Here is a 19,133-nt window from a genome sequence, read left to right as displayed (position 1 = left end):
GCAGATTACCGCGCTGTTACTGAAAATAATCTTTATTCAAAGACCAACATGGATATTACCGCCATATGGTGAGTGGTAAATACCAGCCCTGCAGAACATATAAGAGATCACAGCACAGTTATAGATGGTGATTTACCGCTGACGTTCTTATTGATGGAGTCGCTCACTTTTCACATCTTTTCATCTGGCCCAGACCGACATGACAACTTCCTCCAGCCAGTACTATGCTGCAGAGAATACAACAAAGACACGTTTCACTTCTCACATTCCAGCCCCATCACCATCTAATCCCAACCTGCACAAACTCCTCATCCTGCTGATACCCCAATACTGAGCTGCTGCCGCTGTATGTGACCCTATTACTGCACCTGATACCCCAGTACTGAGCTGCTGCCGCCGTATGTGTCACTATTACTGCACCTACTGTGTGGTTCTCTATGCCCTCTAAATTCTAAAGCACCACTCTATAATATAGTAATGCTGGGTGCAAGTGCCCTAGAAAACAGTGCCCACATTTTGCCCCCTAGAAAGTAATATTGTCCTGTGAGCCCCATAGTCACAGTAACCTGAGTTCCCCTATAACAATAAGTGCCCACTTAACATTGAATAATGTCCCGAGTCTCCCCCTGTACAGCTCCCCTATACACAGTATGATACTCTTTTTTATACACAGTAAAATGCCCCCTCACTGTATAGTGACCCCTTAGTAGACCCCAAACTGATGGCTCCAACACTAAGATAACCCCTCACTGTAATCTCTACACTGTATGATGGTTCCCTAGATAACCTCCATATAGTATAATGCACCAGATAGTCCTCAATATTGTATAATGCACCCCCATAGGCAGACTCTATAGCATAAGGCAGCCCCCAACAGGCAGACTATAGTATAATGCAGCACCCCATAGGCAGACCCTGTAGTATAAGGCAGCCCCCACAGGCAGACTCTAGTATAAGACAGCACCCCATAGGCAGACCCTGTAGTATAAGGCAACACCCCCCACAGGCAGACCTTGTAGTATAAGGCAACACCCCCCACAGGCAGACTCTAGTACAAGGCAGCATGCCCCCACAGGCAGACCCTGTAGTATAAGGCAACTCCCATAAAGAAAAACAATAAATACTCCCCTCTCTTCCTGGTTCCTGGGCTACTCCCGCTCACCTCCGGACCGCGGGCGCCGGGCAGTGACGTCATCACGCCCCCTGTCAGTGTTGGTGACGTCAGATTCTGACAGGGGGATGATGGGAGAAGGAGCGTGGCGCTCCTTCCCTCATCAATGTGGTCAGCTGCATCAGATAGATGCCGATACAGCTGACCCTGCTCTGCTGTCGGCCGCTACGAGCCCCTGAGCAGATCAATTCTCCCTGCTCTGCCGCAGAATGTAACTATGGGCGTGCTGTGCATGCCAGTACAGTTATAGTAGTGTAGCTCCGGGTGGGCCCCTTCTGAGCACCGAGCCCGGGGCCAATGCCCCCTCTTCCCCCCGGTAGCTACGCTACAGGGTTCGCTCCTCACACATCGTACACACGTCTTCTCACACATCGTTCCGCTCCTCACATGTTGTACACACACGCCTCCACACGTCTACTGAAGATATTTTGCACAAGTATTGAACGATTCCCCTTTCATGGCCCCCACAAAGTATAACATACCCCCTCCACCCCACTCGCCTTACTTAATAAAGCCCTGGCTGACTCATGATCTAAAGGCCTAAACAAAATCAATCTTCCATCATGAGATCGTGAGCAGGATAATTATTGTAAGTTAATTGAATAACCAAAATCAATGGAGACCAAACAGCCCATATAGAATTCAAAATACAAACTTTATTAGAATAAAATAGAGGAGACCAATAAAATTATAGAGGGAAACTGGACAATAGAAATCCAACTCCAGTGCCTGATTACAGAAATAGTCATAATAGAAGTATCTATATGCAAGGAGAATATAACAATCAATGTATCTAAAGAGCACAATTGGCACATAAGGAATATGCAAGGTTAAATTAATAGAAGTGCAAGTGGACCAGCGAACTGACCCAATTTATGGCAGAAATTTTATATATGCAATAAGCATAACATGTCCATGAGTGCAAGTGCATACATAAAGAATAAAAAGGTAAATGACAAGAATAAGAGTCATAATAAATATGCCAGTGCAAACACAAAAAAAACTACTAAACCCCCTCACAGGTTGCCCTCTGTGCTCTCTAGTGGTCAATGTGCAAAATAACCATGAATGCTAAATATAAAGATAATAGCCTGTAAATATGATCTGGAGAGTAGGGGACAGAGACCCTGATGCAAATTTTGTGTATGCTTCTTCCTGGGGGTATGTAAGCTTATTGGATTTGTCATGAATGTCCCAAGAAATTCAGATTGCTACAACAATGACAAGGTTCTATCCTGGCCCCAGTGTTCAACATTTTTATAAATGATCTAGATAATGGAGCTGAAGGTAAACTGATCAAATTTACCGACGATGCAAAGTTAGGAGGGATAGCTAACACTAGGGAAGACAGAGAAAAGATTCAGTAGGATCTAGATAAGCTTGAACATGGGTAACGACTAAATGCAAGATTCTACATCTGGGCAAGAAAAACAAAAATTACATCTACAGAATGGGATGAATACAGCTCTGGCAAAAATTAAGAGACCACTACAAAATTTTCAGTTTGTCTGATTTTTCTCTTTATAGGTATATTTTTGAGTAAGGGTACTTTCACACTAGCGTTTTTTGTAAATCCGTCACAATGCGTCGTTTTGCAGAAAAAACGCATCCTGCAAAAGTGCTTGCAGGATGCGTTTTTTCCCCATAGACTTCTATTGGCGACGCATTTGCGACGGATTTGCACACTTCGCATCCGTCTTGCGACGGATGCGTCGTGCTTTGGCGGACCGTCGGGAAAAAAAAACCCTACATGTAACGTTTTTTTCTCCCGACGGACCGCTTTTTCCGACCGCGCATGCGCGGCCGGAACTCCGCCCCTACCTCCCCGCACATTACAATGGGGCAGCGGATGCGCCGGAAAAATGCATCCGCTGCACCCATTGTGCAAAGCGTTAAACGCTAGCGTCGGAATCTCTCCCCGACGCATTGCGACGGGGAGATTCCGACGCTAGTGTGAAAGAAGCCTAAAATGTGAATCGTTCTTTTATTCCATAAACTACTGACAACATGTCTACGATGCTCCAAGCAATACATTTTGTATTTATTCTCTGAAAATGAGAAATGGTCAAAATAACAAACAATGCATTGCTTGCAGACCTCAAATAATGCAAAAAAGTTCATAACCATTTAGAAACAGCAATACTAATGTTTTAACTCAGGAAGAGTTCAGAAATCAATATTTTGTGGAATAACCGTGATTTTTTATCACAGCTTTCATGCGTCGTGGCATGCTTTCCACCAGTCTTTCACACTGATTTTGGGTGACCTTATGCTACTCTTTGGTACAAAAATGTAAGCAGTTCTTCTTTGTTTGATGGCTTGTGACTATCCATCTTCCTCTTGATTACATTCCAGATGTTTTCAATGGGGTTCAGGTCTGGAGATTGGGCTGGCCATGACAGGGATTTGACGTGGTGGTCCTTCATCCACACCTTGATTGACCTAGCTGCGTGGCATGGCGCATTGTCCTGCTGGAAGAACCAGTCCTCAGAGTTGGGGAACATTGCCTGAGCAGAAGGAATCAACTATTTTTCCAGGATAACCTTGTATGCGGCTTGATTCATACTCCCTTCACAAAGAACAACCTGCCCAATTCCAGCTTTGCTGAAGCATCCCCAGATCAACACCGATCATCCACCAAATTTCACAGTGAGCTTGTACGCCTCTCCAGGTCTAACCATTAGATGACGAGGTGTTAGGCAATGCTGAAAATTAGACTCGTCAGAGAAGATTACCTTACTCCAGTCCTCTATGGTCCAATCCTTATGTTCTTTGGCAAACTTCAGCCTGGCTCTCCTTTGCTTCTCATTGATGAAAGGCTTTTTTCTCTCGTTACATGACTTGAACCCTGCCTCTAGGAGCCTGTTGCAAATTGTTCTTGCCGTGCACTTCACCCCAGCTGCCATTTGCCATACCTTTTGTAGGTCACTTGATTTCATCCTGCGGTTGCTGAGTGACATTCAAATAAGATGACGGTCATCCCGGTCAGTGGACAGTCATTTTCACTCTCTGCCGTCTGTAGCTTTGTTGTCCCCAATGTCTGCTGCTTGACCTTGTTGTAATGGACTGCCGTCTTAGAAATTTTAAGGATGGAGGTAACATGATAGTCACTGTGTCCCTCTGCTAGTAAAGCCAGAATTGTGCTCTTCTTTTCCTCACTCAAGACTTTTCTTTTTAACTCCTTTGGCATGGTTAAAAGTTATTTTTTCATTCCTGTTACTTTTGGGATATTACTATCACTTGTTTTGCCATCCAGTTTGTCCTATTGCAAGAGGATTGTGAACCCGACAGCAGTTTTTTTTTATACTTTCCTTCGTTAAATAAGATTTGGTTCAGGTGATCACCTAATCAGAAGCACACTAAGAAGAATGAGGTATACTCTGGTTAGAATTCAACTGACACTGGAATAGAATGGCTGTCAGACATGTAGAGAAGCTGATTTTTATAAAACTGTGCAGTGGTCTCTTAGTTTTTGCCAGAGCTGTAGAACTAAGCAACAGCACATGTGAAAAAGACTTGGGTATACTAAAAGATCACAGACTGAACATGAGTCAACAATGTGATGTCGCAGAAAAAAGGCAAAAACAGTTCTAGTAAGTTTTAAGAGAAGCATACAATCTATATCATGTGAAGTAATTATCCCCCTCTATGTCTCCTGGTCAGGCCTCATCTGTGTCCAGTTATGGGCACCACATTTTAAAAAAAGACATTGAAAGACTGGAGCAAGTTCAAAGAAGAGCTACCAGGATGGTGAGTGGACTGCAAAGTATTTCCTACGAGGAACGGTTAAAGAATCTGGGAATGTTTTGCTTTCAAAAAATAAGACTGTAAGGAGACTTAATAGCTGTCTACAAATATCTGAAGGGATGTCACAATGAGACACAGATACCAGATACCCACATTGTCTATATACCTTGCATAAAATTATGCAAAACAAAGCCTCAAAAAAGTGGACAGCAAAGAAAACCAACTCCATATGCTATCTAGAAAAATTAGGAGGAAAAGCGAGTACTTAGGTTAACCCCTTTACCCCCAAGGGTGGTTTGCATGTTAATGACCAGGCCAATTTTAACAATTCTGACCACTGTCCCTTTATGAGGTTATAACTCTGGAACGCTTCAACGGATCCCAGTGATTCTGACATTGTTTTCTCGTGACATATTGTACTTCATGATAGTGGTAAAATTTCTTTGATATTACCTGCGTTTATTTGTGAAAAAACTGAAATTTGGCGAAAATTTTGCAATTTTCCAACTTTGAATTTTTATGCAAGTAAATCACAGAGATATGTCACACAAAATACTTAATAAGTAACATTTCCCACATGTCTACTTTACATCAGCACAATTTTGGAACCAACATTTTTTTTCGTTAGGGAGTTATAAGGGTTAAAACTTGACCTGCAATTTCTCATTTTTACAACACGATTTTTTTTAGGGATCACATCTCATTTGAAGTCATTTTGAGGGGTCTATATGATAGAAAATACCCAAGTGTGACACCATTCTAAAAACTGCACCCCTCAAGGTGCTCAAAACCACATTCAAGAAGTTTATTAACCCTTCAGGTGTTTCACAGGAATTTTTGGAATGTTTAAATAAAAATGAATATTTAACTTTTTTTCACAAAAAATTTACTTCAGCTCCAATTTGTTTTATTTTACCAAGGGTAACAGGAGAAAATGGACACCAAAAGTTGTTGAATAATTTGTCCTGAGTACGCCGATACCCCATATGTGAGGGTAAACCACTGTTTGGGTGCATGACAGAGCTCGGAAGGGAAGGAGCGCCATTTGACTTTTCAATGCAAAATTGACTGGAATTGAGATGGGACACCATGTTACGCCCCCAATTTTTTATTTTCCCAATGGTAAGGCTATGTTCACACGTGGGAAGGGGGCTGAGGGTTCTCCCGTGGGTTTTCCCACAGCGGATTTGATAAATCTGCAGGGCAAACCCGCTGCGGTTATCCCTGCAGATTTATCTCGTTTTGTCCTGCGGTTTCCGCTGCGGGATTTTACCCCTACTATTGATGCTGCATATGCAGCAATATGCAGCATCAATAGTAGTGTTAAAAATAATAAAAATAATGATATACTCACCCTCCGACGTCCCGATCTCCTCGGCGCGGCAGGCGGCGGTCCGGTTCCAAAGATGCTGGGCGAGAAGGACCTTCGCGATGTCACCGCAGGTCCTGGTCGCATAGCAAACCTGAGACCGGACGGCCGCGTGCAGCGCTGAGAGGTGAGCATATCATTATTTTTTATTTTAATTCTTTTTTTACCCACAAATATGGTTCCCGGGGCCTGGAGGAGAGTCTCCTCTCCTCCACCCCGGGTACCACCCGCACATTATCCGCTTACTTCCCGCATGGTGGGCACAGCCCCATGCGGGAAGTAAGCGGATCAATGCATTCCTATGGGTGCAGAATCGCTGCGATTCTGCACAAAGAAGTGACATGCTGCGGGTTGTAAACCGCTGCGTTCCCGCGCGGTTTTTCCCGCAGCATGTGCACAGCGGTTTGCGGTTTCCATAGGGTTTACATGTTACTGTAAACGCTATGGAAACTGCTGCGGACCCGCAGCTGCAAAATCGCCGCAGTTCCGCGGAAAAAACCGCAAAGTGTGAACATGGCCTAAGAGAAGAAATTGGACCCCAAAAGTTGTTGTACAATTTGTCCTGAGTACGCTGATACCCCATATGTGGGGGTAAACCACTGTTTGGGCGCATGGGAGAGCTCGGAAGGGAAGGAGCGCCGTTTGACTTTTCAATGCAAAATTGACAGGAATTGAGATGGGATGCCATGTTGCGTTTGGAGAGCCACTGATGTGCCTAAAATAAAACTAAATTTTTTCCCACAAAAATAATTTTTAGCCCCCAGTTTTGTATTTTCCAAAGGGTAACAGGAGAAATTGGACCTCAAAATTTGTTGTCCAATTTGTCCTGAGTACGCTGATACCCCATATGTGGGGGGGAACTACCGTTTGGGTGCATGGGAGGGCTCGGAAGGGAAGGAGCGCCATTTGGAATGCAGACTTAGATGGAATGGTCTGCAGGCGTCACATTGCGTTTGCAGAGCCCCTAATGTACCTAAACAGTAGAAACCCCCCACAAGTGACCCCATATTGGAAACTAGACCCCCCAAGGAACTTATCTAGATGTGTTATGAGAAGTTTGAGCCCCCAAGTGTTTCAGTACAGTTTATAACGCAGAGCCGTGAAAATAAAAAATTCTTATTTTTTTCCACAAAAATTATTTTTTAGCCCCCAGTTTTGTATTTTCCCAAGGGTAACAGGAGAAATTGGACCCCAAAAGTTGTTGTCCAATTTGTCCTGAGTATGCTGATACCCCATATGTTGGGGTAAACCCCTGTTTGGGCACATGGGAGAGCGTGGAAGGGAAGGAGCACTGTTTTACTTTTTCAACGCAGAATTGGCTGGAATTGAGATCGGACGCCATGTCGCATTTGGAGAGCCCCTGATGTGCCTAAACAGTGGAAACCCCCCAATTATAACTGAAACCCTAATCCAAACACACCCCTAACCCTAATCCCAACGTAACTCTAACCACACCGCTAACCCAGGCACACCCCTAACCCTAATCCCAACCCTATTCCCGACCGTAAATGTAATCCAAACCCTAACCCTAACTTTAGCCCCAACCCTAACTGTAGCCTTAACCCTAGCCCCAACCTTAACCCTTACCCTAACCCCAACCCTAGCCCTAAGCCTAGCCCTAACTCTAGCCCTAACCTTAACCCTAATGGGAAAATGGAAATAAATACATTTTTTTAATTTTGTAATTTTTCCCTAACTAAGGGGGTGATGAAGGGGGGTTTGATTTACTTTTATAGCGGGTTTTTTAGCGGATTTTTATGATTGGCAGCCGTCACATACTGAAAGACGCTTTTTATTGCAAAAAAATATTTTTTGCATTGCCACATTTTGAGAGCTATAATTTTTCCATATTTGAGTCCACAGAGTCATGTGAGGTCTTGTTTTTTGCGGGACGAGTTGACGTTTTTATTGGTAACATTTTCGGGCATGTGACATTTTTTGATCGCTTTTTATTCCGATTTTTGTGAGGCAGAATGACCAAAAACCAGCTATTCATGAATTTCTTTTGGGGGAGGCGTTTATACCGTTCCGCTTTTGGTAAAATTGATAAAGCAGTTTTATTCTTCAGGTCAGTACGATTACAGAGATACCTCATTTATATCATTTTTATGTTTTGGCGCTTTTATACGATAAAAACTATTTTATAGAAAAAAGAATTATTTTTGCATCGCTTTATTCTGAGGGCTATAACTTTTTTATTTTTTTGCTGAGGATCCTGTATGACATGCACTGTGAGGTCTTATATAGACAGGTTTGTGTCTTTTCAAATCAAGTCCTATCAGTTTAATTAAACACAGCTGGACTTCAATGAAGGAGTATAACCATCTCAAGGAGGATCACAAGGAAATGGACAGCATGTGACTTAAATATGAGTGTCTGAGCAAAGGGTCTGAATACTTATGACCATGTGATATTTCAGTTTTTCTATTTTATTTTCAGTTTTTTCAGTCAAATGGCTGCAATGAAACAAAGATTGAAAAATTTAAAGCCATGAAACCAAAAGTTTACATACACCATATATAAAAGACAAATATGCATGTTTTTCTCAAAATCTGACATGACATCAGAATAAATCTTTCCGATTTTAGGTCAATTAAGATTACAATAATTATTAATATTTGCTAAATGCCAGAATAATGAGAGAGAATGTTTTAAGGAATTTGTATTACTTACTGAACATCAAAAGTTTACATTCACTTAAATTACTATGCCTTTAAACAATTCTGGACTGCCCATATGATAATGTAATGTGTTTGGAAGCTGTAATGCGTTTGGAATGTCCAGCCATCATACTGCTCAGGAAGGAGACAGGTTCTGTGTCCCAGAGATGAACGTGCTTTGGTCCGACATGTGCATATCAACCCAAGAACAAAAGCAAAAGTCCTTGTGAAGATGATGGTGAAAGCTGGTAAGATTGTGTCAATATTCCAAAGAAACACGTACTGTATCAACATGGGCTGAACGGCCACTCTGCCAGGAAGAAGCTATTACTCCAAAATAAATATAAAAAAGCCAGAATAATGTTTGCAAATGCACACTGGAACAAAGACCTACATTTTTGGAGACATTTTCTATGGTCAGAGGAAACTAAAATTGGACTTTAGATGAGATAATGAGAAAAGATTATGTGGCAATACTGAGGTAACATCTCAAGACGTCAACCAGGAAGTTAAATATTGGGAGGAAATGGTTCTTCCAAATGGAAAGTGAACTGAAGCATACTGCCAAAATGGTAACAAAGTGGCTTAACGATAACAAAATCATTGTCATCACAAAACCCTGATTTAAATCCTATTGACTTTGCAGTAAGTAATAAAAATGCCTTAAAACATTCTGTCTCTATCTCGCTCTCTCATTATTCTGGCATTTGGCAAATATTAATAACTAGATGGAGGCCTGATGCTATCGCATCGGGAGGGCGGTAATGTCAAGATGGGGGTCGGCTTTGCAGAGTTGAGAATCTCTCCCCCCCATGTGCTCACCCACCTATCCAATCTCTCTTCTCCCGTCTGTGCTCTCTTCTTTGACCTGTCAACTCCATGTGCTATCCCCTTTCCTTTCATTGACGTACTTTTTAGGAGGAGCCATGTTGGCATTGATATTTGATTTTAAAGGGGTTTTCCCATGAACAAATGTTCATTTTAAAAAATGTCTGTGTCTGACCATGTACAGAACATACCACAGCTCCTGGGCAGGGGAGGAAGCAAAAGACAATGCTAACATTACAGCAGGAGATCGCAGAGGATACATTTTGTGAGGTAAAATATTGTTTAAAAACAGTAAGTGAAATATTTTACCCGACAAAAGAAATCCTCTGTGATCCCGTGCTGTAATGTCAGTATTTTCTTTTGCTTCCTCCCCTGCCCAGGAGCTGTGGTATGCTCTGTACACGGTAAGACACAGACAATTTTTAAAATGAACTTTCATTCGTGGGAAAACCCCTTTAATGTGACCGCCTTCCTCTGCCTGTAGACACGTCGTGCATCTGCCACCGGAATCAGCGCAGGGGCAGTAAATCAGACCGCCGCCATCTTTGTGCAGACAGATAGCGGCGGTCACATTAAAACTGCACATGCGCTCCTCCTGTACAAAGATGGCGTCAGTCAGTGAATCATTCGGCTGATCCCAGCGGCGGCTTGTTCATGACGGTGTTCCGCTGGTGTTACCGTGTAAGAGGCTGCATATGGCGTATACAGTGTGTGTGGTGCGTACGGCGTATACAGTGTGTGTGTGTGTGGTGCGTACGGCGTATAGTGTGGGTGTGTGTGGTGCGTATGGTGCATACAGTGTGTGTGTGTGTGTGTCTGTGGTGCGACAGTGTTCCGCTGGTGGTACCATGCAAGAGGCTGGCACCACCAGCAGTTTCCATATTGAGGCACCCATCACTTGAATATCCCAATATGGAGGTCGGTGAACTGACGACACTTGGAATTCTGGGATCTGGACACATCTGGACGGAACAGGATGTGAAGACATTACAAGGTAAGTACTGTATATATTAACCCTAGAACGCATACCCATAGAAATCTACACATTCACGCCCCTGGGGCCTTTTAGGCCTGTTTACAATTATCATGGAATAACTCAAATAAAAATACTTTTCAAAGTTTATTGCAAAGTAAGGATGCATTCCCACTAGCGCAGGGGGTCCGCCAGGATGGGATTCCATAATGGATCTGACCTCCTGGTGACCCCAGCTAAGGCTGGCAGACGCATACCTGGGGCCTCGCAGGCCTGCCAGGTTACTTGTTTTCTATTTTCTGTAAAATTACTTTAGTTAGAATTTTGAAAATCTAGGCATTCCTCAGGTATATAGTGTTAGGACTGGCGGAACGCACCAAGAAAGGTGATATAGATGCGTTCGCAGTCCGGGGTTCACCGTGCAGGTGAAAACCTGCTGCTAGTAAATACAGACTATATGGCGGTACACTAAAGTATATACACGTGGGTTCAACCTCACCCAGCGTTAAGGGAGCAATCCTGTTGCGTCACAGGATCGCGGTACCGCACCTAAAGCGCGAGCGAGTAGTCAGCGTACTTAACCCCAACTGGGATTGAAGTCCGATTAGACCCTCGCTGGCACTACACCACAACTGGGTGTGTAAGGAAACTAAGTATAAATATATAAATGCACAGGAGTGCGAGCAATGCCGCACTGACGGACGCCACCAACCACACTGGCTTGGGTATGGAAAGCGCAAGGCAAGCGCACGGCGCCGTACAGGCGGACACAGCAAGAGGACGCTGTAATGTGTGTATCGTGCAGATGATTAGTCGGGCGCTAGATAGCTACCAACATCCGCGAGCAGACAACAACTCTAGGGAGGGATATTTAGGAGCTTTCATCCTTCGACATACATTCATCTACACACACACATATAACATTATGAGACAATACTAGTGCATGGCCGTGCGGTCATGCGCAGTTTATATAGTTGCAGCACAGGAAGTGGCTACAGCACTTTTGCCCTTCCAAGACCTGCCAAGATGACCAATGGAATGTGCTGCAGAGCCTGAGCACATGACCCTCGATCTCCAACGGGAGATCTTACCCTGGGCATGCTCAGTACGTGCAGACAAGGACTTAGTCCCAGAGAAGTCCGCTCGCTGCTGACCAGCACTGACTTTAATGGCAGAGACTGGAGAAGCAGCAACAACTCTTCGCAGAGTCAGACTGAGCGAGACGCTGGGATCGATGTCCCTGCTGAGCAGACTCCACTGCGGCTGGAGGAGAATGGGAGACCGCAGCGGAGACGGATCGAGATTCCCCCTGTACAGCAGAGGAAACTCAACTCCTAACATTACCCCCCCTCCTAGGGCCCCCCCTCCTTTGGCCTCGCTACGTTCGAAGGCAGCAATGAGCTGCGGAGCCCGAATGTGCTCAACAGGCTCCCAGGACCTGTCCTCGGGGCCATAACCCTTCCAGTCTACCAAATAAAATTTGTTACCACGCACCACCTTGCACCCCAAAATAGCGTTCACCTCATAATCGTCCGTAGACGAACCCGATGTCCCAGCAGATGACTCGGAAAACTGGGACATATACACGGGTTTCAAGAGGGACACATGAAAGGTGTCGGTGATACCCAGGCGTGGCGGAAGGGCCAAACGATAGACCACAGGATTAACCTGCTCGAGGACCTTGAATGGGCCCAAGTAGCGAGGAGCAAATTTAGTGGACTCAACTCGCAGCCTGATGTTACGGGCGGAGAGCCACACCAAGTCGCCAGGAGCAAAGGTCGGAGCGGGGCGCCGATGAGCATCGGCGGAGGACCACATTCTCTCCTTAGAGGCCCGAATGGCATCCTGAGTGCGGTCCCAAATATCCCGTGCCTCCACAGCCCAGTCTGCCACCCTGGAGTCAGCGGAAGACACGGGCATAGGCACAGGTACCCGTGGATGCTGACCATAGTTGAGGAGGAATGGGGTTTGTCCAGTGGAGTCGGCTACGGCGTTGTTCAGTGCAAACTCTGCCCATGATAGCAAGGATGCCCAGTCATCCTGCCTGGCTGAAACAAAATGTCTCAGGTATGTGACCAAGGTCTGGTTGGCCCTCTCTACCAACCCATTCGTCTTGGGATGATAAGCGGAAGAGAGATTCAACTCAATACTGAGAAGACGACAGAGCTCTCTCCAGAACCGAGACGCAAACTGGGGACCCCGGTCACTGACAATTTTGTCTGGCATACCATGCAGGCGGAAGATATGTCTAATGAACAACGCTGCCAAAGCCCGTACAGAAGGTAACCGCGGCAGCGGCACCAAATGCACCATTTTTGAGAAATGATCGGTGATGACCCAAATGATGGTACAGCCGCGAGACTTGGGCAAACCCACAACAAAGTCCATCCCGACCATCTCCCAGGGCCTATCTGCCACCGGCAAGGGATAGAGCAAACCAGCTGGCCTTTGATGCGGAGATTTATTTTTGGCGCAGGAGACACACGCCAGAACATAATCCCTGACATCCCGGACCATATGCGGCCACCAGTACGTCCTCGCCAGTAGCTCAGATGTCCTCTTTGTCCCAAAGTGTCCACCCACCCTGGACGAATGAGCCCAAGAGAGAACCTCCGGTCGCAAATTAATGGGCACAAAAGTCTTGCCCGGAGGCACAGACTCTAGCGAAACCGGCGCCACGGTTCTCAGGCTCTCGGAAGGGACAATAAGCCGAGGCTCCTCTTCCGCCTCCTCAGTTGACATAAGGGAGCGAGAGAGAGCGTCAGCATGGATATTCTTCTCCCCGGCGAGATAATGAAGGGAAAAGTGGAACCGGGAGAAGAACAGGCACCATCTGGCCTGGCGAGAATTTAGCCGCTGGGCTGTCTGCAAATAGACCAAATTTTTGTGGTCCGTGTAAACTTGGAAGAGAAACCGCGCACCTTCCAGAAGGTGTCTCCACTCCGAAAAGGCCAACTTCATTGCTAGCAACTCCCTGTCCCCGATGGAGTAGTTCCTCTCCGCTGGCGTGAAGGTCTTGGAGAAGAAGAAGCATGGATGCTTCCGACCTTGAGCATCCTTTTGGTAGAGGACTGCTCCAGCACCAACGGACGAGGCATCCACCTCCAGTAGGAATGGCTTATCCACATCGGGACGATGTAAGATGGGAGCGCTAGCAAAGTGGGACTTAATAGAAGTGAAGGCCTTGGAGACCTCTTCCGACCACAATTTGGGATTCGCTCTCTTCTTGGTGAGGGCTACCAAGGGAGCTACCAGAGTTGAGAAGTGGGGAATGAACTGGCGGTAATAGTTTATGAACCCCATAAAGCGCTGCACCGCTTTAAGAGAATGGGGCTCTTGCCAGTCCATCACAGCCTGTAGTTTGGCAGGATCCATAGCCAATCCCTGGGCGGAGATGATATAGCCCAGGAAAGGTAAGGACTCCTGCTCAAACACACACTTCTCCAACTTTGCATAAAGAGAGTTTGCCCGTAGGAGGTCGAAGACTCTGCCAACATCTCTCCGGTGGGAGTCAATATCTGGAGAAAAGATGAGAATATCATCCAGATAGACTACAACCGAGGTGGAAAGCATATCCCGGAAGATGTCGTTGACAAAGTCTTGGAAAACGGCAGGTGCATTACAGAGCCCGAAGGGCATCACCAGATACTCATAGTGCCCATCTCTGGTGTTAAATGTCGTTTTCCACTCGTCCTCCTCACGGATGCGAATCAGGTTATAAGCACCCCGCAGATCTAGTTTAGTAAACACTCTAGCTCCCCGAAGCCTATCGAAAAGCTCAGATATCAACGGCAAAGGGTACTTGTTCTTAACTGTGATAGCATTAAGACCCCTGTAGTCTATGCATGGACGTAGTTCTCCATTCTTCTTCTGCACGAAAAAGAACCCTGCCCCAGCAGGTGACACTGACTTCCTTATGAACCCTCTTGCCAGATTCTCTTGTATGTACTGCGACATTGCCTCCGTTTCCGGGAGAGATAATGGATAGACTCGACCCCGGGGAGGCTCAGCACCAGGCAAGAGATCAATAGGACGAATAGGGGCGATGAGGCGGAAGAGTCTCCGCTGCCTTTTTGGAGAATACGTCTGCATAAGACCAATATTGCTTGGGGAGAGAGGAGAGATCTGCGGGTACCTCTGTAGTAGTAACCTGAACGCACTCTCGATGAAACCTGTTCCCACAAGATTCACCCCATCCCAGAATTCTGCCTGAGGACCACTCGATGTGAGGAGAGTGGTACCGTAACCAAGGTATCCCCAAGAGAACCTCATCAATTCCCTCAGGAATGACGAGTAGAGATATAATCTCCTGATGAGATGGTGACATGGACAGAGTAAAAGGGATAGTTTGATGTGTAATCTGTGTGGGCAGTGTCGACCCATTCACCACTCGTACCGTTACTGGTTGAGATAGCATGACCAGAGGAATTGCGTGACGTTGGGCGAAGGCTGAAGACATAAAATTGCCCTCCGCCCCAGAATCCACGCAGAGTTCTACCGAGTGAGAGGATGAGCCCAATGTTATTGTCCCCTTAAAGGACAATTTGGAGGCAAACGTCGCCGTGTCTAGTGCACCTCCACCAACTACCACTAGACGCTGACGTTTCCTTGACCGCTGGAGACATCTGGAGGCAAGATGTCCAGACTGTTGGCAAAGATGACAAATCTGGAGTGCACGAGCGGTCCGGGACTTAGATCCTGCTCAAGACTCTACCATAGGCTCATGGGGCTCAGGAGCCTGGTCTGGAGATTCCAAAGGTTTGGCGAAGGTGGGAGCCAGCCGAAACCTCTGCCTACACTGGGCTCGCTCTAACCTCCGCTCGTGAAAACGGAGATCAATACGAGTGGATAGAGTAATTAATTCCTCCAGTGTGGCGGGAATCTCCCTAGTGGCCAGGGCGTCCTTAACGTGGTCAGCCAGCCCCCTCCAAAATATTGGAATGAGGGCTTTATCCGACCACTCCAGCTCAGATGCTAAGGTGCGGAAGTGGACGGCAAAATGACTGACCAAGGACGAGCCCTGAGTCAATGCCAACAATTGGAGCGCCGTATCATGGGTGACACGAGGTCCTAAAAAGACCTGTTTCAGAGTGCTCAGAAACAACAGAGCACTCTGCACCACATGATCGCTACGCTCCCATAGCGGCGTAGCCCACTGCAACGCTCTGTCCGACAGAAGAGACACTATAAATCCCACCTTAGCCCGCTCTGTAGGGAAACGAGAGGCCAGAAGCTCGAGATGGATAGAGCACTGACTCACGAAACCCCTACAAGACTTACTGTCACCAGAGAATTTCTCTGGAAGCGGGAGGCGAGTTAGAGTCGGGACAGGAGCGGCAGTGGACAAGGTGGCTGCAGCAAAACTAGCAGCCTGAACAGCGACAGCAGTGACATCCACAGCTGAAGTTGAACGCTCAAGAGCCGCCAACCTTCCCTCCAGCTGCTGGATGTACCGCTGTGAACGCTGATCGTCCATCATTTACTAGCCAGACCCTGGCGCTAGTATTCTGTTAGGACTGGCGGAACGCACCAAGAAAGGTGATATAGATGCGTTCGCAGTCCGGGGTCCACCGTGCAGGTGAAAACCTGCTGCTAGTAAATACAGACTATATGGCGGTACACTAAAGTATATACACGTGGGTTCAACCTCACCCAGCGTGAAGGGAGCAATCCTGTTGCGTCACAGGATCGCGGTACCGCACCTAAAGCGCGAGCGAGTAGTCAGCATACTTAACCCCAACTGGGATTGAAGTCCGATTAGACCCTCGCTGGCACTACACCACAACTGGGTGTGTAAGGAAACTAAGTATAAATATATAAATGCACAGGAGTGCGAGCAATGCCACACTGACGGACGCCACCAACCACACTGGCTTGGGTATGGAAAGCGTAAGGCAAGCGCACGGCGCCGTACAGGCGGACACAGCAAGAGGACGCTGTAATGTGTGTATCGTGCAGATGATTAGTCGGGCGCTAGATAGCTACCAACATCCGCGAGCAGACAACATCTCTAGGGAGGGATATTTAGGAGCTTTCATCCTTCGACATACATTCATCTACACACACACATATAACATTATGAGACAATACTAGCGCATGGCCGTGCGGTCATGCGCAGTTTATATAGTTGCAGCACAGGAAGTGGCTACAGCACTTTTGCCCTTCCAAGACCTGCCAAGAGGACCAATGGAATGTGCTGCAGAGCCTGAGCACATGACCCTCGATCTCCAACGGGAGATCTTACCCTGGGCATGCTCAGTACGTGCAGACAAGGACTTAGTCCCAGAGAAGTCCGCTCGCTGCTGACCAGCACTGACTTTAATGGCAGAGACTGGAGAAGCAGCAGCAACTCTTCGCACAGAGTCAGACTGAGCGAGACGCTGGGATCGACGTCCCTGCTGAGCAGACTCCACTGCGGCTGGAGGAGAATGGGAGACCGCAGCGGAGACGGATCGAGATTCCCCCTGTGCAGCAGAGGAAACTCGACTCCTAACATATAGTTGTTAGTAATTTCCAGTTGTTCATATATTTTTATGTTATAGGCATTTTGGTATAACAACCTTTTTTTGGGACTACCCCATATTCACGCACCAGGGGCCTTTTAGGCCTGTGTGCAAATAACACGGAATAACTCAAATAAAAATACTTTTCAAAATTTATTTTACAATTGCAAGGTAAGGATGCATTCCAACTAGCGCTGGGGTCCACCAGGAGCGGATCCGTAATGGATCTGACCTCCTGGTGACCCCAGCTAGGGCTGGCGGAATCCCGCCATTCCGGCAGCCTTAGCTGGAGTTACCAGGAAGTCAGATCCATTATGGGTCCCCTTCTGGCGAACCCCAGCGCTACTGGGAACACAGCCTAAGATGTGTATATTTCAAAACATAATTATGTGCATAAAACAACAAAAAAGTAAACGGGCACGCCAAATATAGGCATTCTATATGCAATTTTGTTATGAAAACATTTTTTGGTTGTAGCAAACTTGGTGCAGGACTATTTATTTGTAACTTTACATATTCCCCCGACAATTCTCGCATATTATTTTTTCGGCTGAATGTTCATTGCATACATTTTGTCCGCAAGTAGAACAGAAACGCTCCGATTTTCTTTCCTTCTTTGCTGGACAAATATAGCAGCGCTTTCTTTTTTTTTCTCTTTGCTCTGGATGTTCCAGAAAGCGTATTCCACATCGGATCATTGCCTCCGTAATTTGCCTTGATAAGCATATCATGCTGCTTCTCTCCATCATAGTAAGCATCAAAAGTTCATAACGAAGTTCTGTCAAAAATAGACGTCTCTTGTCTTTCCTGTTGGCATGGAATTCTGGATTAGTTTGACAATAAACAATGTAGCTATTGAGGGCTGACACATCAAGGATATTGGAATAAAGGGCAACATTTAGTCTGCCTTTTGCACGAATACTCTCAATCATTTCGTCCATCTTGTCGAAACCTCCTTTTGTCTTATTATAATGCAGTATGATTTCAGGTTTTTTTTTCCTGTCATTGGTGTCAATACTTCCATCATGATGCATTGTACTCAGTAATATCACAAATTTTTCTTTCTTGGCTTTATAAGACACCATTGTTGCTTGATTGCAGAAACCGAATACACTCTCGTAGATTGTTCGCTGTGCATTGTGCTTCATGATTGGAGGAATTTCGCGACGGTTTGGCCTCATAGTACCAACAAGTGTAAGTTGCTTTTGAAGCAAAAAGTTGGCCATTTCAAAATTGGTAAAGTAATTATCCATTGTAATATTTTTTCCTGAATTGAAAATTGGTAGACCAAGTGTTTTTACTATGTCGGAAAATAGGTCTTTCTGGACTGGAGCATCAGCTTCTTTGCCACAGTAAGTCAGACCATTTACCCCATAATAGCTTGCTGAATCGCACATCCAGAAAATTTTTATGCCATACTTAGATGGCTTACTGGGCATATACTGAATGAATTTGCAACGTCCCCTAAAGGCAAGAAGTTGCTCATCCACTGTCACATTATCACTGGAATGGTAAAGCTTTGTACAGTTCTTGATAAAAAGATTCCAGATATAGCTAATAGGGGCTAATTTATCGGTTGCCAACCTCACAGGGCGAGTTCTCTTTTCATCAAAACGAAGGCATCTCCGAATACCCTCAAATCTATTGATGGACACAGTAGCTTTGTAGTGTGGATCTGACTCCTTTCCAAGATCACATGACCATGTTGTCATGCAGAATCCACACTCTTCCCAGCAATAGCAGAGTCATAAAAGTTCTTCCCCAGCAACAATACAGACAAAAAGACTGAGTATCACATGTAAACCTAGTACAGGCCTAAAAGGCCCCAGGTGCGTGAATATGCGGTAGTCCCAAAAAAAGATTGTTATACCGAAATGTCTGT

Source organism: Ranitomeya imitator, chromosome 2 (genome assembly GCF_032444005.1).
Source record: "Ranitomeya imitator isolate aRanImi1 chromosome 2, aRanImi1.pri, whole genome shotgun sequence".
NCBI lineage: Eukaryota > Metazoa > Chordata > Amphibia > Anura > Dendrobatidae > Ranitomeya > Ranitomeya imitator.
Note: the sequence above shows the minus strand (reverse complement) of the source record.